The sequence below is a fragment of the Theropithecus gelada genome, chromosome 2 (genome assembly GCF_003255815.1).
Source record: "Theropithecus gelada isolate Dixy chromosome 2, Tgel_1.0, whole genome shotgun sequence".
NCBI classification, from domain to species: domain Eukaryota; kingdom Metazoa; phylum Chordata; class Mammalia; order Primates; family Cercopithecidae; genus Theropithecus; species Theropithecus gelada.
The window spans coordinates 157,336,090-157,349,848 of NC_037669.1; the positions used below are offsets into that span (position 1 = coordinate 157,336,090).

At 35.2% G+C, this 13,759-nt stretch overlaps 1 non-coding gene across 1 annotated transcript; it reads left to right on the top strand.

The window, feature by feature from the left end:
- Positions 1 to 9,544: 9,544 nt before the first annotated feature.
- On the top strand, positions 9,545 to 9,646 carry LOC112619865. Its single transcript, XR_003118360.1, has one exon. It is a non-coding gene; the product is annotated as a U6 spliceosomal RNA (small nuclear RNA).
- The last annotated feature ends 4,113 nt before the right edge of the window (positions 9,647 to 13,759 follow it).

The following is a 13,759-nucleotide window of genomic DNA, read 5'->3' on the forward strand; positions in this document are numbered from 1 at the left end:
ACCTAATTGCCAGGATGTGGAAGAAACTAACAATACTTAAAAGGTACATCAAGCTGGATTGAGAAAAATCTATCAAGCATATGTATGACATATGCCAAGTTCTCTTTTTTAAAAGAGAAACTGCTTTAAAGACATAGCTAGGAAGGCATATTGTCATTCCCTCTCTGTCGATACTTGACTCAGACACTCAGGATCTCTACTAACCAGAGAATGGAGTAAATATCTGTCATCACCATTGTTGTTCAGTTTCAAGCCAAACAAAGAACAGTTTCCCTGGTCTTCCTCTTCCCTTCCTTAGTGTCTTCTACATCTAGAAGAGCTTAAAAATGAAATACACAACTGGATAGATGGATGGGCTGATGAAGACACAATGCATTCTTCAGGTAAAAAACAGTCAAGAGGCTGGAACAGTCACAGTAATGACTACTGTGACAGTACAGCCTGCTGACTAGAGTTTTTCCTGGGATACAGCAGGTCAGAGCACCAGAGAATTGGGATGGTGGTTGGAGAAAGATGCTACTTCAGTAGAGAAGACATACTCTAGATGAAGCCTGCTGGCAACTGGCAATTAAGCATTGTCGTAGGTTTATAAAGGCGATTCAGTGATTAAGCAAGTAGACAGCTAGAGGATCGAAGGCCAACCCACTCATCCTGCCTACCAAAATACACTGAGAATTAATGAGTCTTTGCCTTCTCAAGGAGGAGTGAAGAGAAGTCAGGACACTTCAGGGACCTATTAGAACACTGCAAAACCAGGTGCAGCACCTTCAAGACCCAGATGAGAAGCGTCCTTTTGAAAATGACTGAAGAATCTAGAGACATTTTCAGAAAACTTCTTGGCACACATGAAGATGTAAATTTGAATATAGAGAAACAAACTTATGAGAAAACAAGTTAAACAGAAAAGACAACAGAATAAAAGAAGAGGGGAGGAGAAAGGGATAGGAAGTGTTTTAAGGAAGCAAAAATGCAGTGTCTGAATTCAATTCCGCATTGGTGTGTCAGTCAAGACTACATTTGTTGCTGCTGAACATTAAATGGATGATATAAAAGATAAACTGGAGAAGCTTTCCAAAAATGCATACAACATAAACAGAAAAGAAAACTGGAAACAGAGAATACAAAACAAACAAGATAGAAAATGGGGAACCAACTTATATAAAATTGTGCTAGTTGCTTGCAAGGTGCTGGGGACCTTAAAGGGTCCCCAAAAGAGTTCCAAGAAGAGTTCAGAGTTCTTTAAAAAGAAACCAGTACAAATGCTGTGAAAGTGAAGACAAAGCCATGAAAGCATAACATTTTTCTTAGCTGAATAAAGACGTGATAGTCTCATCTAGATAACGTTTTTGAACCATATGGATTTTTTAAAAGAAATTTTACATCTATTCAAGAACACACACAGACACATTCATGGCCACATAGAAAAACAGGATATCTATAGTGGAATAGATATTAATTTCAGAAAACTAAATTCTAGGGAAAAAATGAAGCAAGAGCTATAGAGTTTGGGTTTTTCTTGGTTTTGTTGGTTTAGTTTGGTTTTTTAGCAATAAAGTTTTTAAGAGGGAAAATTTGTCGCACAAAATACATATAAATCCAGCAAGTTGAAAACAACAAACATTTTCAGGTCTCAGAAAATTTGCAACACTTTAGAAAAAAATTACTTAAAAATATATTCCAATTGATAAAGAGATGAAATTTGGTGTCAAGCAATAAAATCAATTAAAAGAGATGTCTAAATATTTGCAGATTGCTTTTTAATTTTCTTTTAATTCATCCTGCATAACTGCAACTTTGTACCATTTGACCTATATCTCTTATTTTCTCCCCCCTCTATCTGGTAACCACTGATCTACTCTCTGTTTCTACATATTTGACTTTTAAAAATAGATTCTACTGCCGGGCGCAGTGGCTCACACCTGTAATCCCAGCAATTTGGGAGGCCAAGGCGAGTGGATCACCTGAAGTCAGGAGTTCAAGACCAGCCTGGCCAACACGGTGAAACCTCATCTCTACTAAAAATACAAAAATTAGCCGGACTTGGTGGTGGGCACCTGTAATCCCAGCAACTCAGGAGGCTGAGGCAGGAGAATCACCTGAAGCCAGGAGGCGGAGGTTGCAGTGAGCCAAGATCATGCCACTACACTCCAGCCTGGGGGACAAGAGCGACACTGTTTCAAAAAAAAATATGACTGAGATGATGCAGTATTTTTCTTTTTGTGTCTGCTTTATTTCACTTAGCACAATGTCCTTCAGGTTCAGTCATGTTGTTACGTATGGCAGGATCTTCTTTTTTAGGGCTGAATAATATTTCTGTGAGTGTGTGTTTTGTGTGTGTGTATCACAATTTCTTTATCCACTCATCCACTGATGGACACAAGTTGTTTCCATATCTTGGCTATTGTGAATAATGCTGCAGTGAACATGGGAGTGCAGATACCTCTACAAGGTTCTGATTACATTCCTTTGAGTATAAACCAAGAAGAGGGATTTCTGGTTCATGTGGTAGTTTTATTTTTAATTTTTTGAGCAACCATCATACTGTTTTCTGTAATGGCTACACCAATTTACGTTCCAACCAACAGTGTATCCTTTTCTCCACACCCTCATGAACACTTCCCCCTTATTTTGTTTGGTAATAGCCATTCTAACAGGTGCGAGGTGATATCTCACAACTTTTACTTCAATTTTCCTGTTGATTAGTTGAATACCTTTTCATGTATCTGCTGGCCACGTTTATGTCTTCCTTGGAGAAATGTCTGTTCAGGTTATTTGCCCATTTTTAGTTGGGTTATTTGTTTTCTGGTTTTTGGAAGTTTTTTAAATATTGAATTGTGTGAGTTCCTCACATATTTTGGATATTAACCCCTTATCAGATATATGGTTCATGAATATGTTCTCCTGGTCTGTATGCTGCCTTTCTATTTCATTGATTGTTTCTTTTGCTGTGCAAAAACTTTTTAGTTTGATGTAGTCTCACTTGTTTATTTTTACTTTTGTTGCCAAAAGTTTTTGTGTGATGTCCAAAAAATCACTGCCAACGCTAATGTCAGGGACCTTGTTCTCTGTTTTCTTCTAGGAGTTTCACAGTTTCAGGTCTATGTTTAGGTCCTTAAACCATTTTGAGTTGATTTCTGTGTGTGGTATAAGAAAGTGTCCAAATTAGTTTGTTTGCATGTGGATATCCAGTTTTCCCAATACCATTTGTTGAAAATACTCCCTTTTTCCCTTTGTATCTTCTTGATGTTCTGTCAAAAACTGGTTGACCGTATATGCTTGGGTTTATTTCCAGGCCTTCCGTGTTGTTCCATTAGTCTGTGTGTCTGTTCTTATGCCAGTGCAAGACCATTTTGATTACTATAGCTTTGTAATATCATTTGAAATCAGGAGATGTGATGTCTCCAACTTTGTTTTCCATTCTTAAGATTGCTTTGGCTCTTCAGGGTTTTTCATAGTTTTATATGAATTTTAGAATTGTGTTTTCTATTTATGTGAACAACGCCATTGGAATTTTGATAGGAATTGTGTTGAATCTATATATTACTTTGGGTAGTATGGACATTTTAACAATATTAATTCTTCCATCCAGTGAAGATGAGATATCTTAGCATTTATTTGTCTTTTTCAGATTCTTTCATGAATGTTTTATAGCTTTTAGTGTACAGATTTTTCACATTCTCAGTTAAACTTATTCCTAAGTATTTTATTCATTTTTTTTTTTTTTTACTATCGTAAATGGGATTTTCTTGATTTCTTTTCCAGATAGGTTGTTACTGGTGTGAATATATACAACTGATTTTTGCATGTTAGTTTTGTGTCCCTTTAAATTAAAATAAAATGTAAAAAGTAATCTCAATAAAGAACACTCATATTGTTAAAATTCTAATTACTAAAGCCTAGATCCAGTGCTTTAAATTACATTAATTAGGACCAAAGAGAAGAGGAATATGGGGAGAAGGAAAAGAAGGGGAAAGCTATCTGACATTCCTTGTTTACTTAGGAGGAATTGAGACTCTTAGAAATACTGATTTAAAATAGCTAAACTTGGTTTAAAAGTGGCTTGAAATACTTAAAGGCTTTTACAAATATACTCTGAAGAAGTATATATATACCTTTGAAAATACTAGAGAAAATAAAAGCAAAATATAACTCCTATTTTTAAAATTATTTTATTTATTTATTGTTTTTAGAAGCCAGGCTATAGGGATGACTACTGCCACCAGACAGAGCCCAACCGCAACCCCTATTAAAAAAAGAAAAGAAGGAATGAAAGAAATTTAAAAAGCACAAATAGAAGGAAAGTTACTATTTATGCAATTAAAATTTATAAGAAATTACAGAAATCACTTCCAATAAGAAATATGAATGAATTGGGTCAGGTGCGGTGGCTCATGCCTGTAACCCCAGCACTTTGAGAGGCTGAGGTGGGCGGATCACCTGAAGTCAGGAGTTCGAGACCAGCCTGAGCAAGATGGTGTAACCCCATCTCTACTAAAAATACAAAAATTAGCCGGTCCTGGGGGCACACATCCATAATACCAGCGACTCGGGAGACAGAGGCAGGAGAATCGCTTCAACCTGGGAGGTAGAGGTTGTAGTGAACTGAGATGATGCCACTGCATTCCAGCCTGGGCAACAGAGCAAGACTCTATTAAAAAATAATAAAAAATTTAAAAAAAGAAGAAAAAGAAAAGAAAAAAAGAAATATGAATGAATTGAATCTTGATTAAAAGATAAGCAATTTTTGACTAAAAAATAATGTCATTATGTATCATACCTCAAAGGAAAAATAAATAGTAAAAAAAAAAAAAAAAAAAAAAAAAAAAAAACCCTTTCATTTGTGCTAATATTATAGACAAAATAACCCACACAACTCTTAATAAAAACATCTAGAAAAATTCAATAACATGTGAAATAGCTTCTTGTGAATGTATTGCAGAGCCATAAGAAGTATCCCCAAGAGCACAGAAACAAAGAGGTACAAAAAGCTAGAATGACGAATCTGGGAGCTTACGCTGCAGGGATTGATCCCCAATCTGGGAAACATAATGACTTGAATTTTAATAGATACAAGGTTTTGAATGAATACAAGGCAGAAAGTTGGAACTGAGACAACTGCATAAGTCTGAAACTTTAAATTGCAACACCTTCACTGAAAGAATGGAGGAAAGGAAAAGTTTACTCACTGTCCTAAAGGAGAACAAGGATGCTTGCCACTCTTGGCTTGGGTGGAGTGGGTAAGATAAAATAATCTCCGCTCAGAATTCTTGTCATATGCCTTCACTCATATGGATTTCAAATTCAAATTTATGCTACTTGAATAATCTCAGATCTCCCAAGCCAAGAACTCAGCTGAAAAAAGCACTTATAAGTAGATAATACCCTGGGAACATTAAGGGGAAGAAAATGCAAGAGGCACACAACATCCACAGAATTCCCAAAATGAGATTAGACCCCTATTATAAAACTATCAAAGAAAGACTTTTAAATATCAGTATTTTAAATAATAAAGGAAGACACTATAAAAAGAATTTATAGATTTGGGAGAGAACCACATAGAACAGGAAAAATTTTAAATAGACATTGAAATTAAAAACTAAATGAATAGGTTCAAGAGATTAAATATGCTTGAAGAGTGGTCTACTGAACTTTGAATTAATTTTTCCAAATTAACTATAATGTAAGGCAGAAAAACAAAGAGATGTAAAATCTTAAAAACCATTGAGAAATATGGGTGATGTTTAATTTATTTAATACTTAGGAGAAAATAATGGAAGGAATGGGAGGATAAGGAATACTTAAAGAAACAATGGCAGATAAATTTTTGAACTGACAAACAAATGAATTATTCAGATTCAAGAAGCAGATTTAAGAAGTTCTGAGCAGAATAAACAAAAAAAAAAATTCCTAACTAGACAAATCATAATGAAACTAAAGGACATCAAAGATAGAGAAAAAAAACTTTAAAGCTATCAGAGAGAAATGAGAAGTTATTCACATGAAATGACAATTAGACTTCTCAGCAGCAAGATGTATATATAGAAAGAAAATAAAATTATACATAAAATTTTAAATTCTAAAATTGTATATACCTAAATTTCTATATCCAGATAAATTTGTATTCAAGACTAAGAGAAAAAAAAAAAAAAGGTTGTAAAGACACTTTAAAGGAAGACTGAGGGAATTTACCACCAAGATACTATCTCTAAGAGATCTACTAAAGGAACTATTTCAGGAATGAAGGAAATAATTCAGAAGAGCAAAGTTAGAGGAAAGTTTACTTGTTTGCCCAATGGTAAACATGTGGGTAAATCATTAGTGTTTCTAAAAACAAGATAACACTAAAATGTTGAATAACAGTGTTTAAGGGAGTTGGAAAGCTGAAAGTTTTCTAATACCCTGACAGCATTCTGAAAGCAAGCAGAAACACTGAATAATTTTAGATGTCGTCAAATCAACCATGCTTTAAACTGTTAAAAGTGGCCACTGCTAGATAAGCAGAAGAAAAAAAGAGGATTAACAAAAATTAATCAGTACAATAGAAAGTAGGAATAAAAAAGCATAGTATATATAAAGCACAAACTGAGATAATGGAAATAAATCCAAAATTACTAGCAATCAGAATAAATAAAAACAGAAATAAACTCATCATTTAGAAGCAAACATCAGATTGGTTAAGAATAAATCCAGTTGTATACTGTTGGAAGAAACACATCCAAAAACATAATGACTCACATGTGTTCAAAGTAAACAGATAGGAAAAAGAAAACAGGCAAATATTGCTTTTTAAAACTGAGATAACTAGACTAATGCCAAGCAAAATAAATATTAAGATAAAAGCATTATTAATAATAAAAAGGAGCATTACATAATAGTAAATGGAATAATTCTTTTAGGAACACAATAAATTCTGAGTTTCTATGTACCTAAGACACAGTCTCAAATTATATAAAGAATAAAAAGGCAGAATCTCAAGAAAAAATGGACAAATCTATCATCAGAAAATGATTTTAACATAATTCATTTTGTTATTTATAAATCAGGCAAATGAAAACTGGTAAGTAAATGGAAGAAAGCAACAACTTAATTTAATTTAGTGGATTTATAGAGCCCTATCCAACTGCTAGCAATTATGCTTTCTTCTCCAGTAGATGTAGAACAATTGCAAAACCTGACGACTTACCAGCCAAACAGCAAGGCTCAATAAAGACTAAATAATTTGTCATACAGATCATATTCTCTGACCTCAACACAATTTAATCAGAAATCAATAACCAAAGAAACTTTGAAAAATGCATTTAAATAAACTTTAAGTAAGGAATCATAATGCATACGGAAAAGTATTTAAAATTTAATGATAATTAAAACACTACCATTCAAAACCTTGGCATGCAGCTAAAGTGGTATCTACAGGAAATCTGTACCTTACCTTGGAATATTAGAAAGAATATTAGAATAGAAGAAAATTGATAAGATAAATATGTAAACACGGGAATGAAAAATAAAGAAATTATCAACAAGGCCCCCACATCTCAAAGCTTACTCACTGAAAAAAATAAATTAATGAAGTACAAAAAAGCTTCTGACAAGACTGTGCTAGTTTGCAAGAGGTGGGGTGGAGTGTATAATGGGACAAAACAAAAATAAATAATGTTATGGGTGGAAAAGAGGGCATATGGATAGAGTAAAACTTTAAAACAGTAGAAAATACTGTGAGCCATTTGAATGAAATAGCAATTTTTCTTGAGAAGAAAATACAATATATCAAACCTGATTCACAATAAAAAATAGAATATTTGAGTAAACTGATTATCATAAAGAATTTGAATTGGTAATTAAAAATCTACCCACCAAAAAAAGAAACAACATTAACTCTAAACGGTTTTGTTAATGGTTTCTACTCCAAACACTCAAGGATGTATTTCCTGAATGATATTAGGAAGCTGACATAATCCTTGTCCCAGGATTGAAAAAGTTGTCTAATTTTAGAGAAATCTATTGTCTCATTTACTGATTAAAGGACAAAACATATATATGATCATCTCAATAGGCACAGACAGAATATTTGATTAAAAATCAGAACATTTTCACAACTTAAAACTATTTAATAAATAATAGAAATGGACTTGAGACACGGTATCTATCCAAAGCCCAGAGAAAACATTACATTTCATGGCAAAACGTCGGAAGCATTCTCTTTAAAGCTGGGAAGAAGAAAGGATGCCTACTCTCCTCGTTTCTAGTCAACGTTTCACTGCTGGCCCAAGCTAGCACTGTAAGACATAAAAGAGACATGAAAAATATGAGAGGACAGAAAGAAAGAAAACTACATTAGGCCACAGACAGCAAAATTTTGTAGAAAACTCAAGAGACTGTACAGGCAAATCATTAGACCAAACATAAATCATGAGCAACTTTGCTAGTTACAAAGTCAATATATAACAATCTGTTGCTTTCTTAAACATCAGCAACAAATAAGAATAAGTAATTTTTTAACAATACAGCATTTTTTCTCCTAGTACTTTTACTTTAGGTTCCAGAAGTACATGTGCAGGTTTGTTAAATAAGTAAACGAGGCTTGGTGTACAAATGATCCATCACCCAGGTAGTGAGCATAGTACCCTGATGGGTAGCGTTGCAACCCACCACTGCGTCCGCCTTCCTCACTCAAGCTGTCCCCAGTGTCTGTTGTTCCCATTTTTGTGTCCATGTGAATAATACAGCATTTTTAATGGCAATACAAACTCTAATATATCTTGGAACAAATCTTAAGGAAGTTTTTAAAGGACTTATAAAAAACATATAAAAATTTATTAAACAACATTTAAATAACTGGAGAGATATACTATGTTTATGGGTGAGAAATCTCATGACTATTTTCCCCGATTTTTCCTATAGATTCAATACAAATACAAAAAAATGCCCATAACATCTTTGAAGGCTGACAATTTGACCCTAAAGTTCAAAGGCAAAGGCAAGAATAACGAAGACAATTTTGAAGACAAAGAGAATGGAAGGCCTTGCCTTATCAGCTATCAAAACTTATTATAAAGCTACCATAATTAAAACAATATGGAATTCATATAGAGATTTAGGACCAATGTATAATGAAAAATAGATGTCAAGGGAAACATTACAAAATGGTGAGAAAGGATAAACTATTCAATAAGCATTGCCAAGACAATCTGAAAAATAAAATTAGATTCCTTTCTCACACAAATATCAATTCCAGGTGGACTGAAGACCAATACTAAAAGGAAGACTTCATAATCTTTTTGAATATAACATAGGAGAATAGCTAAATGAACTGGGCTGTAAGGAGGAGAATGTCATAAACAGGACACAAAAAGCACAAACTACAAAGGAAAATACAGATACACTTGACTAATAAAATGAAAACTTTGATGCAAAAAGACACCATAAACATAGTTAAGCCACACACTGAGAGACAATATCTGCAACTTAATTTTAAAAGTATTAGTATCTAGACTATATGAAGAATTTCTACAAATCAATATGAAATAAATGTGTCAAAAGCACCCAAGTGCTCGCTTTGATAGCATGTATACTAAAATTGGAATGATACAGATTAACATGGCTCCTCTGCAAAGGTAACATGCAAATTTGTGAAGCACTCCATATTTTTATACCCCATACAAAAGGACAAAGGCTGTATGTCTCCACTTACATGAAATATCTAGAGTAGGTGAATTCACAGAGATAGCAAGTAGATTAGTGGTTACCAGGGGACAGGGGAAGAGGAATTGGGAGTTACTGCTTAAAGAGTACAGAGTTTCTGTTTGAAATGATAAAAGGGCTTTGGAAATAAATAGTGGTGATGATTGCATAGCATTGTGAATTATAGAGTTAAAATGGCTAACATGAAAATTTTATATTATAGAAATATATATATTTATATATTATATATTTTGACTACAAAAAAACACCCAGTGTTAAAAAGTGTTAAAAAGAGGACAAAAGACATTTCAGATATAAGTAACTCTGAATAAGCTAACAATATCTGAAGAAGTATGCAACCTCATTTGATAATGAAAACAACACTGAGATAATGCTTCTCACCCCCATAGGTAAACATAATAAAGTCAGACAATAGCTAGGGTTGGTAGAATATAGAGCAACAAGAGCTGTCATAAAATGCCGGTAGGAGTGTAAATTGCTTCAAAGGTTTTGGGTAGGAGTATGGCATCACTCAGTGAAGTTTAACATGTGCTTCTTGATGTATTAATTAGACATAATAAAGACACTAACAATAAATGGCTTAAAGGTAAAGAAGTTTACCTTATCTCTCTCACTTATCAGTTCCAAAGTTTACAGCCTGGTCAGTGAGACAACTTTGATTCTCACAGTCGTTCAGGTAATCAGTTCTTTCCAAGTCAGTTTCTGCAAAATTGAAGTTGGCTCACCACTACATTTTGGTTTTGTCTAGTGAGAAAAGAGAAGAAAGCATGGAGGAGGTACACCCACCACCTTAAGGCTCTGATCCTAATGTAGCAGAATAGAAAGCTGCTTAGATTCCACTAGTGAGGACTTAGTCACATAGCCATATCCAACTAAAAGGGAGACTGGGAAATGCAGTCTAGATGAACACCCATGTGTAAGATGGGGAAAATGATTTTGGGTGGACAAAATTCATTTTTGTCAGTCTCCACTACACCTAGAAGTCAGCAATTTCATGACTGGGAATACCTTAGCACATGTATGCCAGGAGACAGACATAAGAAAGCTTATAGGCTCACAATCCATAATAGGAAAAAACAGGAAATAACCCAAATGTCCATCATTGTAAAACAGAAAAATAAATCATTGTGTATTCTTATACAGGAGCAAAAATGAGTGAATTATTGCTGCACAATTGGAAAGGATCACAATATTCAGCTGAGTGGTAGGGACTTGGGTGCCTGTTTTATTATTAATATTTGAATTGTGTATTCATATATATGTATACTATATTTATTATTTTGCATATATTTACCATAGAAAAATTACCTTACCAGTATAAAATAGATATAATTTTTCACACAACAGGCTGGTAAAAGCAAATGTTCACTAATATTAAATGTAGACAAAGATATGGATAGCAAAAGTATGAATTGTAGTAGAATAAATTTTTACTATGTAGGGCATTTTGGAAGTATCTTCAAAAGCTTAAACTGGGCACATCTATAAATTACAATTTCGCTGCTCAGCACCAACTTAGAAAAACAACCATGGAGCCACTAAGAAGCCAATGTGCAAAGGTGTTCAGTCTAGCAAATCTTAAAACAGCAAAAACATTGAGAATAACCTAGATGCTACTTAAGCCACTGACTAATTAACCTTTAGTCATTGTCACTAAGGCAATGACTGAACTATGATTCAGCCATACTACCAAATATCATGAAACAGTCAAAAAGAGTGATGTGGGCCAGGTGTGGTGGCTCACACCTGTAATTCCAGCACTTTGGGAGGGCGAGGTGGGCAGATCACCTGAGATCAGGAGTTGGAGACTAGCCTGGCCAACATGGTGGAACCCCGTCTCTACTAAAAATACAAAATTAGCCGGGTGTGGTGGTGTGCACCTGTAATATTAGCTACTTGGGAAGCTGAAGCAGGGGAATTGCTTGAACCCAGGAGACAGAGGTTGCAGTAAGCCGAGATCACGCCACTGCACTCCAGCCTGGATGACAGGAGGAAAACTCCGTCTCAAAAAAAAAAAAAAAAAAAAAGAGTGGCATGGAACTATTTGTGCTTAACATAAGTGGATCTTCAATACAGCATTCTGTGAAAAGGCAACTTGCAGAACAAATGAGAGAAGACTGTAATAGTTCCTATAGTGATTGGTGTGTGTGTGTGTGTGTGTGTGTGTGTGTTTTATTTATTCTGAATTTCCTCCAGAAAAATAATTTGTAGTTTTTAAAAGCCTAAGGCCGTGTATGGTGGCTCACACCTGTAATCCCAACACTTTGGGAGACCGAGGTGGGCGGATCACAAAGTCAAGAGTTCGAGACCAACCTGGCCAACATGTTGAAACCCCATCTCTACTAAAAAAATTCAAAAATTAGCTAGGCTTGGTGGCATGCGCCTGTAATCCCAGCTACTTAGGAGGCTGAGGCAGGAGAATTGCTGGAACCCAGGAGGCGGAGGTTGCAGTGAGCCAAGATCGCGCCACTGCACTCCAGCCTGGGTGACAGAGTGAAACTCTGTCTCAAAAAAATATATATATATATATATATATTCTTTCAAATGTTGAAGTCAACCAAAAGTGAAAGTTAGAAACCACAATACTCACCATTTCCATGTATTTTTAAGTGAGTCAATTACACAAGTCCAGTAATTGCTGAAGACCCCTCTGAAAAATGAAGTGAGTATATATTTTGCTCAAAAGTCAGGTAATAGGCATTTGAGAGTAAAAAAAAAATGATCATTTTCTTTATGGAGCAGTATGTGTGGCTGATCAAAAGAAGAAATAAGGGCAATTTATCTTCCTTTTCACAAAGAGTCTAAAGTATGAAATGCTAATCATTAAAACAAGAAATACAGTCCAGATCAAAACACTGTTAGGTGATCACATAACTAATTGGAGAGTGAGAACCAAAGGGGACTTATTAATGGTAAAATCCAGAAGTGCTTTTCAAAGAGGTCAATACCAAACGTGTGCCTTTTTTAACACCTTCACTGAGGACTTCACTAATGCAATAGAAAGCATGCTGGTTAAATGTGTGTTTGTCACTTCTTCCCTTTTGAAATCTTCCTTTTAAAAAATTAGAATTAAGAATGGTTGGCTTTCCTAATATTTAATAGACAAGCCACAGATCAGCAACATTTGCTTTAATCTGGCTTCACATGAATGAGGCAGTCCTGGATCCCCAAAAAGCATCAGCCTTAGCCTAATAGTTTGTCCATCTCTCCCAACCCCTGCTAGTATCTTGGGATGGTTTCAAAAGTGTTAAAAACACTGGTCTGAAAGTTCCTCTAGCACCTCAGGTAAGTGTCATATCTTCACCACCTCTTGAATGCCACCAGCATCAGAAACTGCTTGGCTCCCAGGACCTCCAACTCTGGAGAATCCCCATTGGACAGGACTTCCAGGCCTCCAGCACCTGTACCCATCACTATACCTCAGCCTCATCATGACCTCAGCCTCAGCCAGCTGCCCCGAACCAAGAAGAGCAGATACTCTGGCTTCACATGATTTCTAGTCCAGCCTAGACCCTCTGGGTAGGCCACGTCAACAAAACCAAGTTACTACCAGAGACTAGAACCCCTCTCTGTTCACACACACAATGCAGCAGCCATTAGCCCCATGTGCCTATTAGGCACTTGATATGTAGCGAGTCCAAATTGAAAGGTACTATCAGTGTAATACACACCAGATCCCAAGGACTTAATACGAAAAAAATTAAGTATCTTGTTGATAATTTTCGTATTGACATGTTGAAATGGTGGTTTTTAATACATTGAGTTAACTAATATTGAAATGAATTTCACCTGTTTGTCTTACCTTTTTAATGTGCTTACTAGAAAATATGTGGCTTGCATTATATTTCTATTGAGCAGAATTTCCCCAGAACCAGCTGCTGACTGGAACTACTGGAAACAGAATCTGGCTGTCTGCGGCCAGGGACTGGCAAAAATTAGGTGGATGTCAAGGCCCCATAGAGATGGGTTGTGGTGCATGGTATCCCAGAGGGGCTAGGCTACAGGAAGAAAATGTAAGTCAGAGACACAGTCCTACAACACCACAGATATCTCTTCCCAC